This window comes from Amaranthus tricolor, chromosome 9, assembly GCF_026212465.1.
Source record: "Amaranthus tricolor cultivar Red isolate AtriRed21 chromosome 9, ASM2621246v1, whole genome shotgun sequence".
NCBI lineage: Eukaryota > Viridiplantae > Streptophyta > Magnoliopsida > Caryophyllales > Amaranthaceae > Amaranthus > Amaranthus tricolor.
The window spans coordinates 15654245-15660717 of NC_080055.1; positions in this window are offsets into that span (position 1 = coordinate 15654245).

Sequence of the window (6473 nt, forward strand, 5' to 3'; positions counted from 1 at the left end):
AAACAAACCAAGTTTGAGCTACTTTATGCGCGAAAGTGCCAAAACCGCTAAAAAAACCCTTAAAATCGCAACTTAACACGTAATTTCAAACAAGTGACTATGATTTTCAATTCCAACCATTTCAACACAATAATATATACCAAATAGTGTTGTGTGCCAAATTTCATGCAAAACAAACCAAGTTTGAGCTATTTTATGCGCGAAAGTGCAGAAAACGCTTAAAAACCATTAAAATCGCAACTTAGCACGTAATTTTAAGCAATTGACTATGATTTTCTATTCTAACCATTTCAACACAATAATATATATCAAATAATGTTGTGTGCAAAGTTTCGTGCAAAACAAACCAACTTTGAGCTACTTTATGCGCGAAAGTGCCAAAAACGCTTAAAAACCCTTAAAATCGCAACTTAGCACGTAATTTCAAGCATATGACTAGGTATGGTCATGGGTCCAGGACCCTGTTGGACCCGCTTCGGACCCGCCCCGTTTTTAAGGGTCTGGGTCTTAATTTTTGAGTCCTCTCGTATCCGGGTCGGTTCTGGATCCAAAAAATATTTGACGGGTCTGGGTTCGGGTCCTAAGGTGAAGACCCGGACCCTAAACTTTTAAATTTTATAATATGAATTTCTGATTTCTAAATTCTAATATTAATTTTTTAATTATTAATATATAATGCCTTGAATATTGATTCCCTAATTTGGCTTCTCATTAATCTTAATCCAGTAACTAGTAAGGCACTACCGCAGTACCAATGTCCAATAACCCTAATTTTTCTTTTTCCTCTAATATAAACTATGTATCTCATTTAGTCTTTTATATTTGATTTTTAATTATGTATTTAGACAAGTGTTTTTACATTTTAGTAATTATTTTATATTTGAATTTTATGGATTCGAACAAGTGTTTGTAATACGATAATAAGTTGCTTACAAAAACACAAAAAGACTCGCAAAAGGTTCAATTTTGACAAATCAAAGAGGCTTTTTATAAGACCTATTAAGGACCCTAGACCCGTCAAATCCGTAGGGTCTGGGTCTGGGTCTGAAAATTTTGGACCCTTGGCTAGATCTGGATTTATAAAAAATAAAAGGGTCCGAGTCCGGGTCTGGCCAGACCCGCTCCAAACCCGCCCATGACCATCCCTACATATGAATATGATTTTCAATTCTAAACATTTCAACACAATAATATATACCAAATAGTTTTGAGTGCCAAGTTTCGTGCAAAAGAAACCAAGTTTGAGCTACTTTATTCGCGAAAGTGCCAAAAACGCTTTAAAACACTTAAAATCGCAACTTAGCACGTAATTTCAAGAATATGACTATGATTTTCAATTCTAACCATTTCAAAAAATAATATATACCAAATAGTGTTGTGTGCGAAGTTTCGTGCATGACAAACCAAGTTTGAGCTACTTTATGCGCGAAAGTGCCAAAATCGCTAAAAAAACCCATAAAATCGTAACTTAGCACGTAATTTCAAGCATATGACTATGATTTTCAATTCTAACCATTTCAACACAATAACATATACCAAATAGTGTTGAATGCCAACTTTCATGCATATGAAACAAAGTTTGAGCTATTTTATGCGCGAAAGTGCCAAAAATACTTAAAAATCCTTAAAATCGCAACTTAGCACGTAATTTCAAGAATATGACTATGATTTTCAATTATAACTATTTCAACGCAATAATATATACCAAATAGTCTTGTGTGCCAAGTTTCATGCAAAAGAAACCAAGTTTGAGTTACTTTATTCGCGAAAGTGCCAAAAATGCTTCAAAACCCTTAAAATCGCAACTTAGCACGTAATTTCAAGAATGTGACTATGATTTTCAATTCTAACCATTTAAATCACAATATTATATACCAAATAGTATTGTGTGCGAAGTTTCGGTTAAGACAAACCAAGTTTGAGCTACTTTATGCGCAATAGTGCCAAAATAGCTAAAAACCCATAAAATCGTAACTTAGCACGTAATTTCATGCATATGACTATGACTTTCAATTCTAACCATTTTAACACAATAATATATACCAAATGGTTTTGTGTGCCAAGTTTCATGCATATAAAACAAAGTTTGAGCTACTTTATGCGCGAAAGTGCCAAAAACGCTTAAAAAACCCTTAAAATCGCAACTTAGCACCTAATTTCAATAGTATGACTATGATTTTCAATTATATTTATTTTAACACAATAATATATACCAAACAGTGTTGTGTGCCAAGTTTCGTGCAAAAAAAACCAAGTTTGAGCTACTTTATGCCCGATAATGCAGAAAACACTTAAAAACCATTAAAATCGCAACTTAGCATGTAATTTTAAGCAAATGCCTATGATTTTCTTTTCTAACCTTTTCAACACAATTATATATACCAAATAATGTTGTGTGCCAAGTTTCGTGCAAAACAAACCAACCTTGAGCGACTTTATGCGCAAAAGTGCCAAAAAAGCTAAAAACACTTAAAATTGCAACTTAGCACGTAATTTCAAGCATATGACTATGATTTTCTATTCTAACCATTTCAACACAATAATATATACCAAATAGTGTTGTGGGCCATATTTCGTGCAAGACAAACAAAGTGTGAGCTACTTAAAGAATAACGTATGTGCGGAAAATAAACTTAAAGAATAACACACGATATTTTAAGGAGGTTCGGTTCTAAACAACCTACTCCCCACCTATGGGTTCTCTTTCAACCCGTAGGTTTCAATGCCTTTTATTAATAGACTTTAAGACAAACTAGAAGATCTCACTATCTTCTTTCACCATGTTCTTCCCCTTGAAGAATCTTCTTACAAGTCCCTTTAATAAAAGCAAATCTCAATCTCTCAATAGAGATTACAAGTTGAACACTTTGAAAAGTATTCTAAGTTAGGCGTATTAAACTATGAAAGAAAATTGTAAGAGCTAGATGAACTAAGAATTTTACAACTCTTTTTGAATACTTAGAGAATACTAGATCTTAAGTCAAGAAAGAAAATTGTAAGAAGAGGTGCATCCTTAATTCTTGAACGAAGCCTTATATACATATATGTCACGCCTCAACATATCCTTGAAGAGCAAGAAAGCTTCATCCGTTAATTTCGTTTATCTGGATATTCTGTTCCAGTCTTCAAGATCTTGAACTTTAACTCAAACTGACGTTGCACTGACAGCTCATATAATTTCGTCATTGTGTGCTGTAATTTGTTTTTAATAACCAATGGTGTGCTACCACGTTAGAACTCATACAAGATAATGAAAACTCAGCAAAAATCAGATAAAACAACGTGTAAATACTTATTCAAATTAATTTCTATTTTTAGCATTAATTCAAATTGTCATTTCCTATTTTTAGTATCAATTTAAATACCATCTTATTTATAGGAAACTCTTTGATTAACTTAACAACTTATTTAAATTCAAATATTAACCGTGTACTAATAATAACAAAACGTGTGAAGCTTGTACTTTAGCATTTAATCAACTAAATATCTTAAACACACATTTTAAATTCAAATTCAAAATATATCCAAACGTTTAAAATAAAACGTGTAATAATATATTCAAACTTAATTTCAATATTTTGACCTATTAAAATATTTCAAAGATAATTTTAATAAACCTTGACCTATTAAAATATTTAAAAGTTAATTTTAATAAATCTTGACCTACTAGAATATTTCAAATATAATTACGAAAATAACCTTATTGTAAACATAATTATCTTAAGGACATTTAAACTTATTTCAAGACTTATAAATTCAACCTTAAGATAAACTTAAGTCATTTAAACATATTTGAATATTTCGGACTTAAAATATATAACAATTATTTACTTTATATCCAATATGATTTTAGACCGACTTAAACAACTAAATGTAATTACTTAATTTATTTGTTTGATTAATATGTGTTTTGAATTATCATCATTTAAGAGAGTTGAGTCTTCAATTTCCCCCTTGATGAATGTCAAAACCATATTTTCCTATATCATATTTCTAAGTTAACATGAATTAAAAAACATGATAAGAATAACAAGATATCATTAAGCAGAATATTTTCAAGACTTTGAAATTAGTTTCAAATCAAAATAGTGTAAACCAATAAATTTTCATGCTTCTCATTATCCATGCATGTAAACAAATATCCAATCATAATACATGCAAAGATATAATTATCAATATTAAAATCAAAGTGTATTATGATAATCAAACGACATGAACAGGAATAAGAACAATAATCAATAACTATAAACGTATCATCAAACATTACAATCATCAATCAAACAGCAATAAACATGAATTTTAATGAATGAACATGAATGAATCAAAATACATAGTAAAGAAGTCATCAGATGAACAAAAACCAAGCAGATGATTAAGATGATCAATCAACCAAATCAAATTTTATGAAAATATGTCAAATTTTCTGTCAAATTTCTCAAATTTCTCCTCTTTTTTTAAAATATCTCCCCCTTTTTCTATCATCAGATGGCTTGGGTGTTGGCTCGGCCGAAGTCTTAGGATCCCCATGTTGACTTTGCTGATCCTCGACAATCAAATTTGTGAAGTCTACAGTAGGTGCTACCATCTTCTGCAACACAAATGCCACTTTGGCGAGAACATCCTTCATAATTTGTGCTCTGAGGGTCGCTACTTCATCAGGTGGCATCGTTCTGGATTGAGTAGCAATACACTCTTTGCTGAATGCCTTCTTTAACCCCACGCGGACACCTCCTTTTCTGACTACCCCCCCCCCCCCCCCCCCTATAGTCTTTCCCTAATACCATATGCAATGCATCAACATTGTCTCTTGGGGTGAACTCCCCGGTAGCTTCTTTTTCCTTCCAGCCCATTTATTCAAATAAAAAGTTAGTTTAAGTAAATCAAAGCCAAAAAATACAAAATAAATCAAGAATATACTTAATGATATCAGAACTCACAACAGCATCAGCAACCTTCTTCGTTCCCGGATTAATAATGGTAAATTTACCACTTGCATCTCAGGAATGAAGCCCGCAGCACCAATCTCGCACCCGATCGCCAGTAGGAATATTCACGGATGCGGAGGTAGTCATAGATGAGGTCGTGGGACTTTGATTGGGGTATAAACCCGCATCCACCCACACTTTTTGCGGACCTTATCGTACTTTTTTGGGCCCAAGCGATGGTAAACCTTCTTTTTGCTTGCTGATTCAGAAGCTATACCACGCTTTTCCTAATTAATCAATAGAAATCAAATGTCATATATTAGTTTAATGATTGAATCAAAAGAAGTAAATTTAAATCAAAAGCTATAATATAATATGGAATACTTACAACTGCGATGGGAGTTGTTTTTTTGGCAACAAACGCCTCCCATTCATTCTTCGATATGTGACCCCATATTTCATAGGGCATCTTTGAAGGTGCTTAGTCTCCACCTTCGTTTCCCGTTTTGACCTTCATGGTCTTACGGGCAAGCTTCTTGGTGATCCAGCCAGTTACTAGCTTGGATTTGAAATCTCTGAATCTTTCAGCAACAGTTGAAAAACATTCTTCTTCTCTTTATGTTCTCAATGTTAAAAAGATTCTACAAAAGAAAAATTATATTTATTAGTTTCAATTAAATTAATTTTAAAATGAAACTAAATGAATAAAATTAGTAAAGTTGCTTACCATAGTATCATCCCACAGAGAGTTCTTCAAACCCTCTAGAACCTCGTTCCATGGGTACAATATAGAAATCTTGCGGATACATAGGCCTACTTGTTTTCCTTATTGCCTACGCCATTTTCCACAGGGTTGACCCAATGCATTGTAATCCAAGTGCATCGGTTCTATCACTTTGAGGTATTTTGTAGGACCTCGCCCTTTTCTTTCTTAGAACCAACGCTAATAGTGGTGGCGGAAGCATCCGCTGGTGGGGCGTCTTCAGCCATACGCTCATATCTAACAATCTGGTGGTCATCTGAAGTCTCAATCTCGAGGACAATTTCATCTTCGAAAAGATGCATTGTAGATGAGTACCTAAATGAGTATAAATAGAAATATATTAGAAGATAGGAATGTCATTTCAATTCTAAGCAATTCAACACAATAATATATACCAAATAGTGTTGTGTGCCAAGTGTCGTGCAAAACAAACCAAGTTTTAGCTACTTTATGTGCGAAAGCGCGAAAACCGCTTAAAAACCCTTAAAATCGCAACTTAGCACGTAATTTCAAGAAAGTCACTATCATTTTCAATTCTAACCATTTCAACACAATATTATATACCAAATAGTGTTGTGTACCAAGTTTCATGCAAAACAAACCAAGTTTGAGCTATTTTATGTGCGAAAGTGCCAAAAACGCTTAAAAACCCTTAAAATCGCAACTTAGCACGTAATTTTAAGCATATGGTTATGATGTTCTATTCTAACCATTTCAATCACAATAATATATACCAAATAGTATTGTGTGCGAAGTTTCGTGCAAGACAAACCAAGTTTGAGCTA